Source organism: Pseudophryne corroboree, unplaced genomic scaffold, assembly GCF_028390025.1.
Source record: "Pseudophryne corroboree isolate aPseCor3 unplaced genomic scaffold, aPseCor3.hap2 scaffold_1020, whole genome shotgun sequence".
NCBI classification, from domain to species: domain Eukaryota; kingdom Metazoa; phylum Chordata; class Amphibia; order Anura; family Myobatrachidae; genus Pseudophryne; species Pseudophryne corroboree.
In genome coordinates this window covers 113,022-135,161 of record NW_026967647.1, presented here as the reverse complement: position 1 = coordinate 135,161, position 22,140 = coordinate 113,022, and the positions used below count along the sequence as shown (strand labels likewise).

At 41.9% G+C, this 22,140-nt stretch overlaps 4 non-coding genes and 1 pseudogene across 4 annotated transcripts; 4 read left to right on the top strand and 1 right to left on the bottom strand.

Moving 5' to 3' along the window:
* The first annotated feature begins 15,820 nt into the window (after nt 1-15,820).
* On the top strand, nt 15,821-15,999 carry LOC134987754 (U1 spliceosomal RNA; annotated as a pseudogene).
* Nucleotides 16,000-18,082: 2,083 nt separating this feature from the next.
* On the bottom strand, nt 18,083-18,245 carry LOC134987705 (U1 spliceosomal RNA). Its single transcript, XR_010193291.1, has one exon. It is a non-coding gene; the product is annotated as a U1 spliceosomal RNA (small nuclear RNA).
* An 891-nt stretch (nt 18,246-19,136) lies between these two features.
* Nucleotides 19,137-19,300, top strand: LOC134987773 (U1 spliceosomal RNA). Its single transcript, XR_010193341.1, has one exon. It is a non-coding gene; the product is annotated as a U1 spliceosomal RNA (small nuclear RNA).
* A 152-nt stretch (nt 19,301-19,452) lies between these two features.
* On the top strand, nt 19,453-19,615 carry LOC134987741 (U1 spliceosomal RNA). The gene has a single exon (XR_010193320.1). It is a non-coding gene; the product is annotated as a U1 spliceosomal RNA (small nuclear RNA).
* Nucleotides 19,616-20,286: 671 nt separating this feature from the next.
* On the top strand, nt 20,287-20,450 carry LOC134987660 (U1 spliceosomal RNA). Its single transcript, XR_010193248.1, has one exon. It is a non-coding gene; the product is annotated as a U1 spliceosomal RNA (small nuclear RNA).
* The last annotated feature ends 1,690 nt before the right edge of the window (nt 20,451-22,140 follow it).

Here is a 22,140-nt window from a genome sequence, read left to right as displayed (position 1 = left end):
AAATTTTCATTCTAGTGTCCTTCGTTTGGGAGAAAAATGCAAAGGTACAATACAGCTTTTCCTTGCCGATATCTCTCTTTTGCAAAGAGATAGGCATTGGAAAATTCAGGGCTATAACGTGTAGATGAAGCACTAACAGGAGGCTTTAAAATTTTCATTCTAGTGTCTTTCGTTTGGGAGAAAAATGCAAAGGTACAATACAGTTTTTCCTTGCCGATATCTCTCTTTTGCAAAGAGATAGGCATTGGAAAATTCAGGGCTATAACGTGTAGATGAAGCACTAACAGGAGGCTTTAAAATTTTCATTCTAGTGTCTTTCGTTTGGGAGAAAAATGCAAAGGTACAATACAGCTTTTCCTTGCCAATATCTCTCTTTTGCAAAGAGCTAGGCATTGGAAAATTCAGGGCAATAACGTGTAGATGAAGCACTAACAGGAGGCTTTAAAATTTTCATTCTAGTGTCTTTCGTTTGGGAGAAAAATGCAAAAGTACAATGCAGCTTTTCCTTGCCGATATCTCTCTTTTGCAAAGAGATAGGCATTGGAAAATGCAGGGCTATAACGTGTAGATGAAGCACTAACAGGAGGCTTTAAAATTTTCATTCTAGTGTCTTTCGTTTGGGAGAAAAATGCAAAGGTACAATACAGCATTTCCTTGCCGATATCTCTCTTTTGCAAAGAGATAGGCATTGGAAAATTCAGGGCTATAACGTGTAGATGAAGCACTAACAGGAGGCTTTAAAATTTTCATTCTAGTGTCTTTCGTTTGGGAGAAAAATGCAAAGGTACAATACAGCTTTTCCTTGCCGATATCTCTCTTTTGCAAAGAGCTAGGCATTGGAAAATTCAGGGCTATACCGCGTACATGAAGCACTAACAGGAGGCTTTTAAATTTTCATTCTAGTGTCTTTCGTTTGGGAGAAAAATGCAAAGGTACAATACAGCTTTTCCTTGCCAATATCTCTCTTTTGCAAAGAGCTAGGCATTGGAAAATTCAGGGCTATAACGTGTAGATGAAGCACTAACAGGAGGCTTTAAAATTTTCATTCTAGTGTCTTTCGTTTGGGAGAAAAATGCAAAAGTACAATGCAGCTTTTCCTTGCCGATATCTCTCTTTTGCAAAGAGATAGGCATTGGAAAATTCAGGGCTATAACGTGTAGATGAAGCACTAATAGGAGGCTTTAAAATTTTCATTCTAGTGTCTTTCGTTTGGGAGAAAAAAACAAAGGTACAATACAGCTTTTCCTTGCCGATATCTCTCTTTTGCAAAGAGATAGGCATTGGAAAATTCAGGGCTATAACGTGTAGATGAAGCACTAACAGGAGGCTTTAAAATTTTCATTCTAGTGTCTTTCGTTTGGGAGAAAAATGCAAAGGTACAATACAGCTTTTCCTTGCCGATATCTCTCTTTTGCAAAGAGCTAGGCATTGGAAAATTCAGGGCTATAACGTGTAGATGAAGCACTAACAGTAGGCTTTAAAATTTTCATTCTAGTGTCTTTCGTTTGGGAGAAAAATGCAAAGGTACAATACAGCTTTTCCTTGCCGATATCTCTCTTTTGCAAAGAAATAGGCATTGGAAAATTCAGGGCTATAACGTGTAGATGAAGCACTAACAGGAGGCTTTAAAATTTTCATTCTAGTGTCCTTCGTTTGGGAGAAAAATGCAAAGGTACAATACAGCTTTTCCTTGCCGATATCTCTCTTTTGCAAAGAGATAGGCATTGGAAAATTCAGGGCTATATCGTGTAGATGAAGCACTAACAGGAGGCTTTAAAATTTTCATTCTAGTGTCTTTCGTTTGGGAGAAAAATGCAAAGGTACAATACAGCTTTTCCTTGCCAATATCTCTCTTTTGCAAAGAGCTAGGCATTGGAAAATTCAGGGCTATAACGTGTAGATGAAGCACTAACAGTAGACTTTAAAATTTTCATTCTAGTGTCTTTCGTTTGGGAGAAAAATGCAAAGGTACAATACAGCTTTTCCTTGCCAATATCTCTCTTTTGCAAAGAGCTAGGCATTGGAAAATTCAGGGCTATAACGTGTAGATGAAGCACTAACAGGAGGCTTTAAAATTTTCATTCTAGTGTCTTTCGTTTGGGAGAAAAATGCAAAGGTACAATACAGTTTTTCCTTGCCGATATCTCTCTTTTGCAAAGAGATAGGCATTGGAAAATTCAGGGCTATAACGTTTAGATGAAGCACTAACAGGAGGCTTTAAAATTTTCATTCTAGTGTCTTTCGTTTGGGAGAAAAATGCAAAGGTACAATACAGCTTTTCCTTGCCGATATCTCTCTTTTGCAAAGAGATAGGCATTTGAAAATTCAGGGCTATAACGTGTAGATGAAGCACTAACAGGAGGCTTTAAAATTTTCATTCTAGTGTCCTTCGTTTGGGAGAAAAATGCAAAGGTACATTACAGCTTTTCCTTGCCGATATCTCTCTTTTGCAAAGAGATAGGCATTGGAAAATTCAGGGCTATAACGTGTAGATGAAGCACTAACAGGAGGCTTTAAAATTTTCATTCTAGTGTCTTTCGTTTGGGAGAAAAATGCAAAGGTACAATACAGCTTTTCCTTGCCAATATCTCTCTTTTGCAAAGAGCTAGGCATTGGAAAATTCAGGGCTATAACGTGTAGATGAAGCACTAACAGGAGGCGAACATCCCCAAAGGGGAGTTCCTAAGATTAAAGAGGAACTGTTCGGATGAGGCAACCTACCGACACAAAAGTGAGGAGGTAGCGGCCCGTCTCAAGGAACGAGGCTACAGCAATAGATCCATTAAAAAGGCACGGAACTCCCTTTTGAAAACAACTAGGAATTCCCTCATCTTCCAAGAAAAGAAAGTGAAGGATCAAGATGACCTGAGATTTGTGGGAGACTTCTGTCAGGAGTGGAGACAACTTAAAGAAGGTATACAAAAACACTGGCATGTTCTGTTGTCTGACTCAGACCTAGCAACTAGCCTGGGAGACAAGGTCTCGATGAGCTGGAGAAGGTCACCCAACCTAAAGGACTATTGGGTACAAAGTCATTACCAACGACTCCCTTCCGTCTCTCCTTCAGTAAGAGGCACATACCCTTGTGGGACCTGCAGGGCCTGTGACTATATGAAGCCAACACAAGAAATCACAGACAAATTTGGTAACCAACACAGGATCTCCGATTACTTCAACTGCAAAACAACCAATGTGGTGTATTGCCTACAGTGCCTGTGTGGCAAAAGATATGTGGGAATAACCACACGGATGTTTAAACAACGGATTTTGGAACATGCAGGAACAATCCGAAACGTGGATAGGGATATGCAGAACTTCCGACAAATAACCACGGTGGCCAGACATTTTCATCTCCACCATAATGACAACACCCATCGAATGCAAGCTTTTGGCCTGGAAAAGGTCAAACTTGGAATCAGAGGGGGCGATGTAATGCAGGAACTACTCAAAAAGGAGAGCCAGTGGACCTACCTATTGGGAAGTTTAGCTCCATCAGGTCTCAACGAACACATAAACTATACGGTGTTCCTATGATGATTATTTACATGTGATATTGAGACACGCCATTTAGATCTCGATGGCGCCAATGTATGCGCTCTCTCTCTTTCTCTCTTTCCCCTTTCTTAACTCAACCTTTCCTTAGGCTCCAACAAATTCGTGCTACCCCGGCCTGCAAGACCTATTTTCATTACATGCTGTGTATCAGGCCACTTTTCATTAGATGTATCAACATAATAATTGCAATAGCAAATTAAATCACCAGTATATTTCAACAATATACAACTATTACCCCAATTTTTAACCTACTCCCCCCTTGGTGTCCTCCTTGACTCACCGTCCTTTCCCTTTCCTCCCCACTTTTCACCAGTTCTATTATTATCATTATTTTTATTTCTATAATTCTTACACATTCTGTACTCACTAGTATTCTTATTATTTGAATATACACACTCTTTAGACCGTTTTGAACAACAACTAGGTACACTTTTTGACATTACCTATCAAGGTAACATCTTTATCACCCACAAACATTTGTTTTGTGTTTTCTCACATGTGCACTTTTAATTTTGTGTTTAATGTCACTTTTTTCAATTTTGTCACTTTTATTCACATATTTTTCATCTCTGATACCACAACCATCAGGTCACAATTACATCTGCTCGATGATTTTTCGAGCAGACCTACACATAGAACCTAAATTAATCACCTGCAGTCAATTTCTACACAATCAGGTTTCATAACATTCACAATACAGAGCACCAACACTAATGATACACAACAACCAAACAAGCCTCCCCTGCACTGTAGTCACCCATTTCCCATTATTTAACCCTTTTTTTCCCCATTCTGTCATCCCTTCCCCCTCCCCTTCCAATTTTCCCTTCCCTCAATTACACCCCCCTTTTCTCCTCCCCCTTTTGTTTTCACTTCCCTCCCCCCCCCTCCCCCTTTCCCCCCTCTTTTTCCCCCCTCCCCCCCCCTCCCTTTTCCTCCCCCCCCCCTCCCCCGCTTTTTTCCCCCTGGTCCCTCCATACCCATTTCCCCCCCCCCCCCTCCCAAACCCCCGCCCCCCCCCACCCCCCTTTTATAAAAAAAAAAAAAATTATATTTATATTTATCTTTATAATCTCTAATCCTTAATTTTCATGTTTCATTTTTAATTTCTAATTTTATATTTATATTTATTCTTATTTTTACATTCTTTATATTTATTTTTATTTTACAGTTATATTTATTGTCTTATCTATACCTATCTCATACCCATTTACATTTATCATTATTATTACTATTATTTTCAAATTTATACTCATTTTTATTCTTATTTATTATTTTTTATTATTATCATTATTACTTTTATTTATTTTGCATTTTTCTCTCCTCCGTATTTCCCCAAATTTCAACTTCGTATTCATCAGTGCATAATTTTACTCTATACGGACTTTGGCGGGAAAGCCTAAACTTTAAGGTTATATTATCAAAGATGAATATTCGGCGAGGATAATGCACAATATTTCCATCTCCAGAACAAGATTTGTTCCTCTAAATAGAGTTTTATTTATTTATTATTTATCATAACCGTCTATTAATTAGTAAATTACAGTCACTTTTATCTTACTTACGACGATTGGGTCACCAACCTCTGTCACTGGCATATTTTGATTAACAGGTCGGTCATGTTTATATCTATTTTCATTATTTTTTATTATTATTTCCTATTATCCCTATTATGATTATTACTTTTATTTTGATATCACTATTATTATTAGTATTATCACAGGAGATATTTCCTCTTACTAATCAATTAATTTCTGCATTAAGAATGTCATAGCTTAAATCTCCTGAAACATATTGTCGATTCTAATTATGTTAAATGTATGTTTAGAAAACGCACATTGTCTTTAATCTTATTTTTCTGTTGGATTTTCAGCTTATATAACTGTGATTTGATTAACCATTATCCTCCATAAAAAAATTCTGTTTATTAATTAAACCGTTATTCGATATTTTTGATCTAACACACCATACGCTTTGAACATTACTTTAATTGATTCCATTGTGATCCACATATATTAACTTTCATTTATGGAGGTTTAATAGAATAAGCACTGCCTGGTGGATAGAATTGTTTAACAAAAATTATGCCATAATTAGTGGTCTACGTATATTAACTATTACTTATGGAGCTTCAATAGAATAAGCACAGCCAGGTGGATGGAAGCGCTGAACAAACCTATGCCATAATTAGGCAATTAAGAACTCAGGAAAGGGATTGGTTGATGATCCCCTTTTTAAATGCACCATCTGAACACCACCATAGGCTGCCAGGTGAGCAAGCCCAGGTGGTGAAACGTACGTCCAACTAACGGCCTCACGCACGGACTCCTCACTGCAGGAGGAGCCGTGACCAACAGCAGTCATTCAGAACGGCTGAGCGGCAATGATCCATCGAGTTCGGGGAGATCGCGAGTGGTAATGTACAATAACCTACGGGTCAGACTCACTCACCCGACACTCCCCACACACTCTCTCTCTTCCTGTCAACTTTCACTTTCACGGACAGACACCCGGTCTCCGGTGGCGCATCCGGACCCTGCAAGGCAAGTGGCAACAGGGTCCGCCTAACACCACATACGGCTTCTCAGGCTGCCGTCCGCTGCCTTTCTTTCCACGGCACAACCCACGATCCCACTCTCATCTGTCCTCCGCTCCAATGATGAGGTCAGACAGCAGATGGGATCAGTGAACTGGAGTGCCGACTATCCTTTGCCCTCAGAGTTACAGTCTCACACTTGACCAGTTACCTGCAGGTAATTTTGATAAAATAACAAGTACCAACGCATACAAAAACATGGCAATAAACAAGGCGCAATTATTGGGGATATAAACACCTGTGATTTTGTTTTAACTTGTGCCTATTAAGATAATATCAATTGTTACCTAGCAACAGCAATGTTTTTTATTAGGAGCAGGTCTGTTTTGTGCAATCTCATTGCACAATAAATGTTGCTAAATGATGCAGTGTTATTAACACAATTGTGATTTAGTCTATTACTGTGGGCCTTTTTATTTCATTTTCGGACTCTGGCTCAGACCCAAGTGGCGCATTTAGGACCCTGCAAGGCTCATAAGCATCAGGGCCCATCTAACACCACGTTGGGGTCTCTAGCCAGTGTGCCAGTTCTATCTTTTTTCTGTGACACAGTCGACGGTCCTACTCTCATCTTTCCTCCGCTCATGAATGAGGTTAGACAGCAGATGGGACTAGCAGACTAGAGTGTCACTATCTAATTTTCTACTATCCATGCCAGCATAATCTTGTTTTTTCTTTATTTGCATTTGTTACATACCTGACAAACAACACTAATGTGTCAGTTTTTCATTCAAGATACAAATGAATCATTTTGGAGACAGAATGTTGCAGTAAAACCCAATTGTAACTATGTATTCTCTAACAGACATGGATATTATTTTCTCTTTAACATGGAAGAGATGTTAAAACACAGATTTACTCTGTGAAATATGGGGAGAAGCTGATCTCACATACACAGCAGTATTTTTCTGCAAGGTGTAATTAATTATATCACCAATATCATCTCTGCTGCTCACAGGATATTTTTGATAGATTACTATCATTTTTTTGTCATTAATTTCTGTGATTACTGCTGTTCATTGGATAAGTTTGATAGATTACTATCATTTTTCTTATCATCCATTGTTGAGCAAAATATACAAATAATTTTAAGATGATGATATTTGCTCTTTTTTGAATTATTCATATTTTTACCACTGTTTAAAAGGGGAATAAGTAATTGATACGTCTAATATACCCCTGTTATTTTATTTTAGTTGAGTATTGGATAAATAAAAGCTAAGTTTTAATTATAGACAGTTTTCATCTTTTTCACATCATTAATCATCAAAAGAGTGCTCCAAATATAGGAATTTCTTCTATTTGGTAAGATGTGGGCTCTTCCACACCCACCAAATCATTCTGTATCTGGTACACTATTCCTGGGAGCACCTCCAACGTCAGAATAGTTGCCCACTTGGGCTTGATATATTTTTTCTGTTTAGTTGGTTGTTTGAGATTTAGTCATTCAATTATAACCAGTCTGGTGCAGGGTAAACCAAGTTTTGCCACAAAAGTCAATACTGACAAAGGCTAATAATCATTCATCTAGAACGTTTCCTAGAAAAACTTTAAAAAGTCAATAATCTGGAGAATTTTTGTAAGAAACACATTGGTACTTTCCCATGATGAGTGAGTGCTTCAGGATTTCTTGCACTTACATGGGCTATTAACCAAAAGGTTGGTGGTTCAATCCCACCCAGGGATGTAATTGACCTTGTCATCAGATTTTGGTGATCTTTAAGTAGACAAGTCAAAATTTCAAACCCCCTCTTATGGTGTAGGGTACCTGGCCTTCTCTGACGTAATCAGAGTTAGATTTAATTAAGTGATTTTATAAAAAACAGCTAGGAAGCACAATTTAGCAGTGGGTTGCAGAGAAAAAAATAACATTTTAAACCTACCGGTAATTTTTTTTTCTCGTAGTCCGTAGAGGATGATGGGGACTCCGTAAGGACCATGGGGGATAGACGGGCTCCGCAGCAGACATGGGCACTTTAAGAAAGACTTTAGATCTGGGTGTGCACTGGCTCCTCCCTCTATGCCCCTCCTCCATACCTCAGTTAGAGAAACTGTGCCCAGAGGAGACGGACAGTACGAGGAAAGGATTTTTGTTAATCCAAGGTCAAGATTCATACCAGCCACACCAATCACACCGTATAACTTGTGATATACTACCCAGTTAACAGTATGAATCAAATCTAACTCTGATTACATCAGAGAAGGCCAGGTACCCTACACCATAGCAGGGGTTTTCGAAATTTTGACTTGTCTACTTAAAGATCAACAAAATCTGATAATAAGTTCAATTACATCCCTGGGTGGGATTGAACCACCAACCTTTTGGTTAATAGCCGTATACACTAACTGATTGCGCCACAGCGAAACTTTGCAAAAGTCCATACTGACAAAGGCTAATAAGCATTCATCTAGAACGTTTCCTATAAAAACTTTAAATAGTCAATAATCTGGAGAGTTTTTGTAAGATGTTTCTTCCATCAACCAATGAAGAAACACATTGGTACTTTCCCATGATGAGTGAGTGCTTCAGGATCTCTTGCACTTACATGTGCAGCAGAGTACTGTAATGGAAGCATGCTGGGTCCATAACCCAGAGGTAGGCAGATTGAAACTATCCTCTGCTATATGACTTGTCTACTTAAATATTACCAAAATTTGATCACAAGGTCAATTACGTCCCTGGATGGGATTGAACCACCAACCTTTTGATTAATAGCTGAACACACTAACCGATTGCGCCACAGAGACACTTTGCAAAAAGTACATACTGACAAAGACTAATAAGCATTCATCTAGAACGTTTCCTAGAAAAACTTTAAAAAGTCAATAACCTGGAGAGTTTTTGTAAGATGTTTCTTCCAGCAACCAATGAAGAAACACATTGGTACTTTCCCATGATGAGTGAGTGCTTCAGGATCTCTTGCACTTACATGTGCAGCAGAGTACTGCAATGGAAGCATGCTGGGCCCATAACCCAGAGGTAGGCAGATTGATACTATCCTTTGCTATATGCATTTTTTTTGTTCATTAAAGTAATCCAAAACTGGGATTGATATTTTAGCTTTTATTTTTACTTAAAGTACAATAACTTTTACCATTTTAATTTGTTTTAATAGTATATTGACAGTGTTGTTTTCTTTCAAAAATCCAATTAATTTTCTTTACCCGATTATTAAAATGGTAAGTGACAAAAACAAACTACATTGTCACCAGAAGAGCAATACAAAATGTACAAGTGATATATTAAAATCATCTTTCCAGCTTGAATTTCAATGATGCATTGGGGCAACGATTTTGTGAGAAACATCTTCACCCTTAAATAAAGATTTTCTTAATTCCTTACCTGTGTGCTAATTAGATATCACCTTGTTTTCACATTAAACAGACTTCCACATGAGAAAGCAGCAAGGATGCAGTGGCGTTAATGTTTCCTGGTGTCAACCTGTATTATTTCAGTAGATATTGAAATGAGGATGCATCTTGCTGCCTTTCCAATGAAGCAAGTTTAATTTAGTAATAGGTGAAAAACCATCCCTACAAATATGTTAATCAGATACTTGGCTTTGTGGACACTTTTCAGAGAACAAATTAGTTAGCATAAAAATAAAGCCAGAAAATGAAGAGCTGTTTAATCACTCAATTGGATTTTTCTGCCAGCATATTTCTTTTTCTCTGCAACCCACTGCTAAATTGTGCTTCCTAGCTGTTTTTTTTATAAAATCACTGATTCAAATCTAACTCTGATTACATCAGAGTAGGCCAGGTACCCTACACCATAAGAAGGGGGTTTGAAATTTTGACTTGTCTACTTAAAGATCACCAAAATCTGATAACAAGGTCAATTACATCGCTGGGTGGGATTGAACCACCAACCCTTTGATTAATAACCAAACACACTAACCGATTGCGCCACAGAGACACTTTACAAACATACATACTGACAAAGGCTAATAAGCATTCATCTAGAACGTTTCCTAGAAAAACTTTAAAAAGTCAATAATCTGGAGAGTTTTTGTAAGATGTTTCTTCCATCAACCAACGAAGAAACACATTGGTACTTTCCCATGATGAGTGAGTGCTTCAGGATCTCTTGCACTTACATGTGCAGCAGAGTACTGCAATGGAAACATGCTGGGCCCATAACCCAGAGGTAGGCAGATTGAAACTATCCTCTGCTATATGCATTTTTTTTTGTTAATTAAAGTAATCCAAAACTGGGATTGATATTTTTGCTCTTTTATTTTTACTTAAAGTACAATAACTTTTACCATTTTAATTTGTTTTAATAGTATATTGACAGTATTGTTTTCTTTCAAAAATCCACTTAATTTTCTTTACCCTATTATTAAAATGGTAATTGACAAAAACAAACTACATTGTCACCAGAAGAGCAATACAAAATGTACAAGTGATATATTAAAATCATCTTTCCAGCTTGAATTTCAATGATGCATTGGGGCAACGATTTTGTGAGAAACACCTTCACCCTTAAATAAAGATTTTCTTAATTCCTTACCTGTGTGCTAATTAGATATCACCTTGTTTTCACATTAAACAGACTTCCACATGCGAAAGCAGCAAGGATGCAGTGGCGTTAATGTTTCCTGGTGTCAACCTGTATTATTTCAGTAGACATTGAAATGAGGATGCATCTTGCTGCCTTTCCAATGAAGCAAGTTTAATTCAGTAATAGGTGAAAAACCATTCCTACAAAGGTGTTAATCAGAGACTTGGCTTTGTGGACACTTTTCAGAGAGCAAATTTGTTAGCATAAACATAAAATCAGAAAATGAAGAGCTGTTTAAACAGCTACTGCCTGAGGGTCTCTTGACCTGGTGCAATACCTCTGTAGCTTTTTGTTGAGGCGGGACGCCATCATGTCTATCTGGAACAGTCCCCACCGACTTGCAATCTGTGCGAAGACTTCCTGATGGAGTCCCCACTCTCCTGGATGTAGGTCGTGTCTGCTGAGGAAGTCTGCTTCCCAGTTGTCCACTCCCGGAATGAACACTGCTGACAGTGCGCTTACATGATTCTCCACCCAGCGAAGAATTCTGGTGGCTTCCGCCATCGCCACTCTGCTCCTTGTGCCGCCTTGGCGGTTTACATGAACTACTGCGGTGACGTTGTCTGACTGGATCAGAACTGGTTGGTCACGAAGTAAGGTCTCCGCTTGACATAGGGCGTTGTATATGGCCCTTAGCTCCAGGATGTTGATGTGAAGACAAGTCTCCTGACTTGACCAAAGACCTTGGAAATTTCTTCCCTGTGTGGCTGCTCCCCAACCTCGGAGGCTCGCGTTCGTGGTCACCAGGATCCAGTCCTGAATGCCGAACCTGCGGCCCTCTAGAAGGTGAGCACTCTGCAGCCACCACAGGAGAGATACCCTGGCCCTGGGGGACAGGGTGATCAACTGATGAATCTGTAGATGTGACCCGGACCACTTGTCCAGTAGGTCCCATTGCAAGATCCTCGCATGGAACCTGCCGAAGGGAATGGCCTCGTATGATGCCACCATCATTCCCAGGACTCGAGTGCAGTGATGCACTGACACCTGTTTTGGTTTCAATAGGTTCCTGACCAGAGTCATGAGTTCCTGGGCCTTTTCTATCGGAAGATAAACCCTTTTCTGGTCCGTATCCAGAATAATGCCCAAGCAAAGTCAGACGAGTCGTAGGAACCAACTGCGACTTCGGGATATTGAGAATCCAGCCGTTTTGCTGTAACACCTTCAATGAAAGTTATACGCTGTTCAGCAACTGCTCTCTTGATCTCGCTTTTATGAGGAGATCGTTCAAGTACGGGATAATTGTGACACCTTGCTTTCGCAGGAGCACCATAATTTCTGTCATTACCTTGGTGAAAATTCTCGGAGAAAATTCTGGAGAGACCAAACGGCAACGTCTGAAATTGGTAATGACAATACTGTACCGCAAATCTTAGGTACGCCTGATGAGGTGGATAAATGAGTACATGAAGGTATGCATCCTTTATGTCCAGAGATATCATAAAATCCCCCCCTTCTAGGCTGGCGATGACCGCTCTTAGCGATTCCATCTTGAACTTGAACCTTTTCAAGTATAGGTTCAGGGATTTTAAATTTAATATGGGTCTGACCAAACCGTCCGGTTTTGGGACTACAAACAGGGTCGAATAATTTCCCTTTCCTTGTTGAAGCAGGGGAACCTTGACCACCACCTGTTGAAGATACAATTTGTGAATTGCATTTAACACTATCTCCCTTTCCTGGGGAGAAGATGGTAGGGCCGATTTGAAAAACCGGCGAGGAGGCACCTCTTCGAATTTCAGCTTGTAACCCTGAGAAACAATTTCTATTGCCTAGGGATCCACCTGCGAATGAACCCAGATGTGGCTGAAAACTCGAAGACGTGCCCCCAACTGGGCGGACTCCTTTAGCGGAGCCCCAGCGTCATGCGGTGGATTTTGTAGAGGCCGGGGAGGACTTCTGTTCCTGGGAACTAGCTGTGTTGTGCAGCTTCTTCCCTCTGCCCTTACCTCTGGCAAGAAAGGACGCACCTCGTACTTTCTTGTTTCTCTGTGATCGAAAGGACTGCATTTGATAATGTGGTGCTTTCTTAGGCTGTGAGGGAATATAAGGCAAAAAATTTGATTTACCAGCTGTAGCTGTGGAGACAAGGTCCGAGAGACCTTCCCCAAACAATTCCTCACCCCTGTAAGGTAAAACCTCCATATGCCTTTTTGAGTCGGCATCACCTGTCCATTGCCGGGTCCATAGGACTCGTCTAGCAGAAATCGACATAGCGTTTATTCTAGAACCCAGTAGACTAATGTCACTTTGAGCATCTCTCATATATAGGACAGCATCTTTTATATGCCCTATGGTCAATAACATAGCATCCTTATCTAGGGTCTCAATCTCTGCTGATAAGGTATCTGTCCATGCTGCCACCGCGCTACAACCTCGGCCGACGCAATTGCCGGTCTGAGTAAGGTACCAGAATGTGTGTAAATGGACTTTAGGGTAACCTCCTGCTTGCGGTCAGCAGGGTCCCTGATGGTAGCCGTATCCTGGGATGGCAGCGCTACCTTTTTGGATAAGCGTGTCAATGCTTTATCCACCCTAGGGGAGGATTCCCACCGTATCCTGTCCATTGGCGGGAAAGGATACGCCATAAGAATCCTTTTGGGAATCTGCAGCTTTTTGTCTGGAGATTCCCAAGCTTTTTCACATAATTCGTTCAACTCATGTGAGGGGGGAAAGGTTATCTCAGGTTTCTTTCCCTTATACATGTGTACCCTCGTGTCAGGGACAGGGGACTCTGTGATGTGCAAAACATCTTTTATTGCAATAATCATATATCGAATACATTTAGCCAATTTTGGTTGTAACTTTGCATCATCGTAGTCGACACTGGAGTCAGAATCCGTGTCGGTATCTGTGTCAACTATTTGGGATAGTGGGCGCTTTTGAGACCCCGAAGGTCCCTGCGACATAGGGACAGGCATGGGTTGACTCCCTGACTGTTCCCTAGCTTCAGCTTTGTCTAATCTCTTGTGTAATAAGTTTACATTAGCACTTAAAACATTCCACATATCCATCCAGTCAGGTGTCGGCGTTGTCGATGGAGACACCACATTAATTTGCTCCTGCTCCTCTCTAGGAGAGCCTTCTACCTCAGACATGTCGACACACGTGTACCGACACACCATACACTCAGGGAATCCTCTTATCTGAGGACAGTTCCCCAACAAGGCCCTTTGGAGAGACAGAGAGAGAAAGTATGCCAGCACACACCCCAGCGCTATATGACCCAGGAAAAAAACACAATCATTTTATGTTTACCCAGTAGCGCTGTATTTCCATATATATATGCGCCTAATTATGTGCCCTCTCTTCTTTAAGACCCTCTTTCTACCGTGGTATAAGCAGGGGAGAGTCCATGGAGCTTCCCCTCAGCGGTGCTGTGGAGAAAATGGCGCTGGTGAGTGCTGAGGGAGAAGCCCCACCCCCTCAGCGACGGGCTTCTGTCCCGCTCAAATATAGTAAAAAAATGGCGGGGGCTCTTATATATATATACAGTGCCTAGCTGCATATATATTTATTTTGCCAAAGAGAGGTCTATATTGCTGCCCAGGGCGTCCCCCCTGCGCCCTTCACCCTTACACTGACTGCCGTGTGTGAGGTGTATGGGAGCAATGGAGCACAGCTTTACTGCTGTGCGTTACCTCAGTGAAGATCATGAAGTCTTCCGCCGCCTCTGAAGTCTTCTTTTCTTCTCATACTCACCCGGCTTCTATCTTCCGGCTCTGCGAGGGGGACGGCGGCGCGGCTCTGGGACGGACGGCGAGGGTGAGACCTGCGTACCGATCCCTCTGGAGCTAATGCTGTACAGTAGCCTAAGAAGCAGAGCCTATCAACTCACAGAAGTAGGTGTGCATCTCTCCCCTCCGCCCCTCGATGCAGGGAGTCTGTTGCCAGCAGGCTCCCTGAAAATAAAAAAATCTAACAAATATACTTTCTGTCAGGAAACTCAGGAGAGCTCCCTGAAAAGCACCCAGTCTCCTCTGGGCACAGTAGTAAACTGAGGTCTGGAGGAGGGGCATAGAGGGAGGAGCCAGTGCACACCCAGATCTAAAGTCTTTCTTAAAGTGCCCATGTCTCCTGCGGAGCCCGTCTATCCCCCATGGTCCTTACGGAGTCCCCAGCATCCTCTAGGACGTAAGAGAAAAATTATGCTGGCAGAAAAATCCAATTGAGTGATTAAACAGCTCCAGAGCTGCTCTGTAAGGCAAGTAAAAGGGTGTGGGCCCTGCAGCACTACCTGTAGTTTGCATTGTGCATTGGAAGCCTAGTTTGCTGTCTGTTTCCACTTCTTTTTTCTTGAGCCCCTCCCGTCTATACCCTTGTGCACTATCCTGACTTCTCCTCCCGTCTGCTTACTTTGTGCCTTCCAATGCACAATGCAAACTACAGGTAGTGCTGCAGGGCCCACACCCTTTTACTTGCCTTACAGAGCAGCTCTTGAGCTGTTACAGTGCCCAGCTGCTGCAAGAAATCAGCGTGAATGCTTCAGGGGCTGGGGCATGGCCAACATGAGCCCCACACCGAAGGAGGGTGGGGGTGTTTAATGCGAACTAGGGGTCTCGCACAATGCGAACTACAGGTAGTGCTGCAGGGCCCACACCCTTTTACTTGCATTACAGAGCAGCTCTGGAGCTGTTACAGTGCCCAGCTGCTGCAAGAAATCAGCTTGAATCCTTCAGGGGCTGGGGCATAGCCAACATGAGCCCCACACCGACGGAGGGTGGAGGTGTTTAATGCGAACTAGGGGTCATCCAAGTGCCGCAAAAGGCCGCCATGCCCTGCACGCCCCTTTTCTCTTTTCATATGCAGACGAGGGTTGAAGCCAACTTTGACCCACTGCTTGGATGACATCGCCATATGCAAATCCATCTGCTGCAGGCCTTCCCCCAGGAATGCTTGCACTAGTTGTTGCATTTGGTTTGTTGTTTGGGGGTGCTTCAGTATTAGGCAGCCTTCTGCCCTCCCATGTTCATCTGAAAATATGTGTTCTCCCTGCAGTTGTTGTCCCCAGATGAGAGTTCCCTTGTGCTGCCTCAGTTGAATCTCCTTTACTTGACAGAGATGTGCCTGAGCAGCGGCCCTCCCCAGCCCTATCCCAAATCATACTTATTTTGCATAGGAGATACCATGGTCATGAAGACTGTTCTCCCAGGGTGCGGTTCATTCATTGCATTCTGGGTATGCTGACCCCTGTGATTTCCCCAAATGTGGGAAACTCGACTGCATTATTTAATGCGAACTAGGGGTCATCCAAGCACCGCAAAAGGCCGCCATGCCCTGCATACCCCTTTTCTCTTTTCATAAGCAGACGAGGTTTGAAGCCAACCTTGACCCACTGCTTGGATGACATCACTTGCTGCCTTTCCAATGAAGCAAGTTTAATTTAATAATAGGTGAAAAACCATCCCTACAAAGGTGATAATCAGATACTTGGCTTTGTGGACACTTTTCAGAGCACAAATTTGTTAGCATAAAAATAAAGCCAGAAAATGAAGAGCTGTTTAATCACTCAATTGGATTTTTCTGCCAGCATATTTCTTTTTCTCTGCAACCCACTGCTAAATTGTGCTTTGTGGCTGTTTTTTTTATAAAATCACTTAATCAAATCTAACTCTGATTACATCAGAGAAGGCCAGGTACCCTACACCATAAGAGGTGGTTTGAAATTTTTACTTGTCTACTTAAAGATCACCAAAATCTGATAACAAGGTCAATTACGTCCCTAGGTGGGATTGAACCACCAACCTTTTGGTTAACAACTGAACACGCTAACTGTTTGTGCCTCAGAGACACTTTGCGAAAGTACATACTGACAAAGGCTAATAAGCATTCATCTAGAACGTTTCCTAGAAAAACTTTAAAAAGTCAATAATCTGGAGAGTTTTTGTAAGATGTTTCTTCCATCAACCAATGAAGAAACACATTGGTACTTTCCCATGATGAGTGAGTGCTTCAGGATCTCTTGCACTTACATGTGCAGCAGAGTACTGTAATGGAAGCATGCTGGGTCCATAACCCAGAGGTAGGCAGATTGAAACTATCCTCTGCTATATGCATTGTTTTTTGTTAATTAAAGTAATCCAAAACTGGGATTGATATTTTTGCTCTTTTATTTTTACTTAAAGTACAATAACTTTTACCATTTTAATTTGTTTTAATAGTATATTGACAGTATTGTTTTCTTTCAAAAATCCACTTAATTTTCTTTACCCTATTATTAAAATGGTAATTGACAAAAACAAACTACATTGTCACCAGAAGAGCAGTACAAAATATACAAGTGATATATTAAAATCATCTTTCCAGCTTTAATTTCAATGATGCCTTGGTGCAACAATTTTGTGAGAAACATCTTCACCCATAAAGAAAGATTTTCTTAATTCCTTACCTGTGTGCTGATTAGATATCACCTTGTTTTCACATTAAACAGACTTCCCCTTGAGGAAGCAGCAAGGATGCAGTGACGTTTATGTTTCCTGGTGTCAACCTGTATTATTTCAGTAGACATTGAAATGAGGATGCATCTTGCTGCCTTTCCAATGAAGCAAGTTTAATTCAGTAATAGGTGAAAAACCATTCCTACTAAAGGTGTTAATCAGAGACTTGGCTTTGTGGACACTTTTCAGAGAGCAAATTTGTTAGCATAAACATAAAATCAGAAAATGAAGAGCTGTTTAATCACTCAATTGGACTTTTCTGCCAGCATAATTTTTTTTCTCTGCAACCCACTGCTAAATTGTGCTTCCTAGCTGTTTTTTATAAAATCACTTAATAAAATCTAACTCTGATTACATCAGAGAAGGCCGGGTACCCTACACCATAAGAGGGGGTTTGAAATTTTGACTTGTCTACTTAAAGATCACCAAAATCTGATAACAAGGTCAATTACGTCCCTGGGTGGGATTGAATCACCAACCTTTAGGTTAATAGCCATACACACTAACTGATTGCGCCATAGCGACACTTTGCGAAAGTACATACTGACAAAGGCTAATAAGCATTCATCTAGAACGTTTCCTAGAAAAACTTTAAAAAGTCAATAATCTGGAGAATTTTTGTAAGAAACACATTGGTACTTTCCCATGATGAGTGAGTGCTTCAGGATCTCTTGCACTTACATGGGCTATTAACCAAAAGGTTCCCACCCAGTGATGTAATTGACCTTGTGATCAGATTTTGGTGATCTTTAAGTAGACAAGTCAAAATTTCAAACCCCCTCTTATGGTGTAGGGTACCTGGCCTTCTCTGACGTAATCAGAGTTAGATTTAATTAAGGTGCGCAAGGGCATAGAAGGGAGCGGTTTAAGAAAAGAGAAGTGGAAACAGACAGCAAACTAGGCTGGAGAGAGACCTGAGACAAAGAGATCTGAATTATACGAGAGCCGACCAGGGGAAACACAAATTATGCAGTCAAGTTTCCCACATTTGGGGAAATCGCAGGAGCAGCACACCCAGAGTGCAATGGGTGAGCCTTGCCCTGGGAGAAGCACCTTCATGATCATAGTATCTCACCTGGCAGGTAAGTAGGAGTTGGGCTAGTGCTGGGGAGGGTCGCTGCTCGGGTACGCCCCTGTCAAGTGAAGGAGATCCAACTGAGGCAGCACAAGGGAACTCTCGAAAGAAGAACAAGGCTAGAGGAAGATCTGAGACAAAGAAATCTGACTTTTACCAGAGCTGACCAGAGGAAAGCACAAACACAGTCCCCCACTACCACCAGGAAACATTAACGCCACTGCATCCTTGCTGCTTTCTCATGTGGTAGTCTATTTAATGTGAAAACAAGGTGATATCTAATTAGCACACAGAAAAGAAAATTAAGTGAATTTTTGAAAGAAAACAATACTGTCAATATACTATTAAAACAAATTAAAATGGTAAAAGTTATTGTACTTTAAGTAAAAATAAAAGAGCAAAAATGTCAATCCCAGTTTTGGATTACTTTAATTAACAAAAAAAATGCATATAGCAGAGGATAGTTTCAATCTGCCTACCTCTGGGTTATGGACCCAGCATGCTTCCATTACAGTACTCTGCTGCACATGTATGTGCAAGAGATCCTGAAGCACTCACTCATCATGGGAAAGTACCAATGTGTTTCTTCATTGGTTGATGGAAGAAACATCTTACAAAAACTCTCCACATTATTGACTTTTTAAAATGTTTCTAGGAAACGTTCTAGATGAATGCTTATTAGCCTTTTTCAGTATATGCTTTTGCAAAGTTGTAGCATTTGGTTTGTTGTTTGGGGGTGCTTCAGTATTAGGCAGCCTTCTGCCCTCCCATGTTCATCTGAAAATATGTGTTCTCCCTGCAGTTGTTGTCCCCAGATGAGAGTTCCCTTGTGCTGCCTCAGTTGAATCTCCTTTACTTGACAGAGATGTGCCTGAGCAGCGGCCCTCCCCAGCCCTATCCCAAATCATACTTATTTTGCATAGGAGAGACCATGGTCTTGAAGATTGTTCTCCCAGGGTGAGGTTCATTCATTGCATTCTGGGTATGCTGACCCCTGTGATTTCCCCAAATGTGGGAAACTCAACTGCATTATTTGTGGTAGTGGGGGACTGTGTTTGTGCTTTCCTCTGGTCAGCTCTGGTAAAAGTCAGATTTCTTTGTTTCAGTTCTTCCTCTAGCCTTGTTCTTCTTTCGAGAGTTCCCTTGTGCTGCCTCAGTTGGATCTCCTTCACTTGACAGGGGGGTGCCCGAGCAGCGACCCTCCCCAGCTCTAGCCCAACTTCTACTTACCTGCCAGGTGAGATACTATAATCATGAAGGTGCTTCTCCCAGGGCAAGGCTCACCCATTGCACTCTGGATTTGCTGCCCCTGCGATTTCCCCAAATGTGGGAAACTTGACTGCATAATTTGTGTTTCCCCTGGTCGGCTCTCGTATAATTCAGATCTCTTTGTCTCAGGTCTCTCTCCAGCCTAGTTTGCTGTCTGTTTCCACTTCTCTTTTCTTAAGCCGCTCCATTCTATGGCCTTGCGCACTATCCTTACTTCTCCCGTCTGCTTACTTTGTGCCTTCCAATGCACAATGCAAACTACAGGTAGTGCTGCAGGGCCCACACCCTTTTACTTGCTTTACAGAGCAGCTCTGGAGCTGTTACAGTGCCCAGCTGCTGCAAGAAATCAGCTTGAATGCTTCAGGGGCTGGGGCATAGCCAACATGAGCCCCACACCGAAGGAGGGTGGAGGTGTTTAATGCGAACTAGGGGTCATCCAAGCGCCGCAAAAGGCAGCCATGCCCTGCACACCCCTTTTTTATTTTCATATGCAGACGAGGGTTGAATCCAACTTTGACCCACTGCTTGGATGACATCACCATATGCAAATCCATCTGCTGCAGGCCTTCCCCCAGGAATGCTTGCACTAGTAGTTGCATTTGGTTTGTTGTTTGGGGGTGCTTCAGTATTAGGCAGCCTTCTGCCCTCCCATGTTCATCTGAAAATATGTGTTCTCCCTGCAGTTGTTGTCCCCAGATGAGAGTTCCCTTGTGCTGCCTCAGTTGAATCTCCTTTACTTGACAGATATGTGCCTGAGCAGCGGCCCTCCCCAGCCCTATCCCAAATCATACTTATTTTGCATAGGAGATACCATGGTCATGAAGATTGTTCTCCCAGGGTGAGGTTCATTCATTGCACTCTGGGTATGCTGACCCCTGTGATTTCCCCAAATGTGGGAAACTCGACTGCATTATTTGTGGTAGTGGGGGACTGTGTTTGTGCTTTCCTCTGGTCAGCTCTGGTAAAAGTCAGATTTCTTTGTCTCAGATCTTCCTCTAGCCTTGTTCTTCTTTCGAGAGTTCCCTTGTGCTGCCTCAGTTGGATCTCCTTCACTTGACAGGGGGTGCCCGAGCAGCAATCCTCCACAGCTCTAGCCCAACTCCTACTTACCTGCCAGGTGAGATACTATGATCTTCACTGTTAGGGCAATCAGGATGTGGAATTCCCTGCCAGGGAAGGTGGTAATGGCGGACTCTGTAATTGGATTTAAAAAAGGAATGGATACATTTCTGAATGAAAAAGCTATCCAAGGTTATAATACTTAAAATATCAACATGGTTAATCCGGGGGTAACATGAGTTATAGTAGCTAACTAGTCATAAAACATTATTCAGCAAGTATGTAGAATCATCACAACTTAAAACAGGTTGAACACGATGGGCAATTTGCCTCTATTCAACCTCAAAAACTATGTTACCATATGTTACTATATTACTATGTTACTGTAGTATACAGAACACCACAATGTAATGAGCAGTGATAGTGAGCACTGATGAGGATACTAGAACTGACACTGAGCAGCAAGATGCAGCACTGGACTATTAGTAATGTACTGTAGTATGCTGAGCACCACAATGCAGCACAAGACAATGAGCAGTGATACTGAGCACTGATGAGGATACTACTGAGAACTGACACTGAGCAGGAGAGACACACTACTAGTATTACTGAGCAGCAATAAGTAACCACTGATACTGAGCACTGATATTGAGATTTCCACTGAGAGAACATAGCCACGTCCTCTCCGCTCTCTCTTCAATGCACGAGTAAAAATGGCGGCAACGCGCAGCTCTTTATATGGAATCCGAATCTCGCGAGAATCCGACAGCGGGATGATGACATTTTCCCTTGTTCAGGTTTTCCGAGTCAGGCGGGAACAACCGAGCCTGCCTCGGACCAATGTAAACCACGTGGAGTTCGTCGGGAATTCGGTTCTCGGAGAACCGAACCCGCTCCTCTATATATACTATATTACTATGTTACTGTAGTATACAGAACACCACAATGCAATGAGCAGTGATAGTGAGCACTGATGAGGATACTAGAACTGACACTGAGCAGCAAGATGCAGCACTGGACTATTAGTAATGTACTGTAGTATGCTGAGCACCACAATGCAGCACAAGACAATGAGCAGTGATACTGAGCACTGATGAGGATACTACTGAGAACTGACACTGAGCAGGAGAGACACACTACTAGTATTACTGAGCAGCAATAAGTAACCACTGATACTGAGCACTGATATTGAGATTTCCACTGAGAGAACATAGCCACGTCCTCTCCGCTCTCTCTTCAATGCACGAGTAAAAATGGCAGCAACGCGCAGCTCTTTATATGGAATCCGAATCTCACGAGAATCTGACAGCGGGATGATGACATTTTCCCTTGTTCAGGTTTTCCGAGTCAGGCAGGAACAACCGAGCCTGCCTCGGACCAATGTAAACCACGTGGAGTTCGTGGGGAATTCGGTTCTCGGAGAACCGAACCCGCTCCTCTCTACCTTATACCCATCAATTGTTTTTATTTTCAATCTAAGCCCCTGCAGTTTTCTGTAAGCATCTGCTTCGCTATGATGATCAACAAGTCACAAGGGCAAACACTCAGGGCTTGAGGCGTAGATCTTAGGACCAGCTGCTAC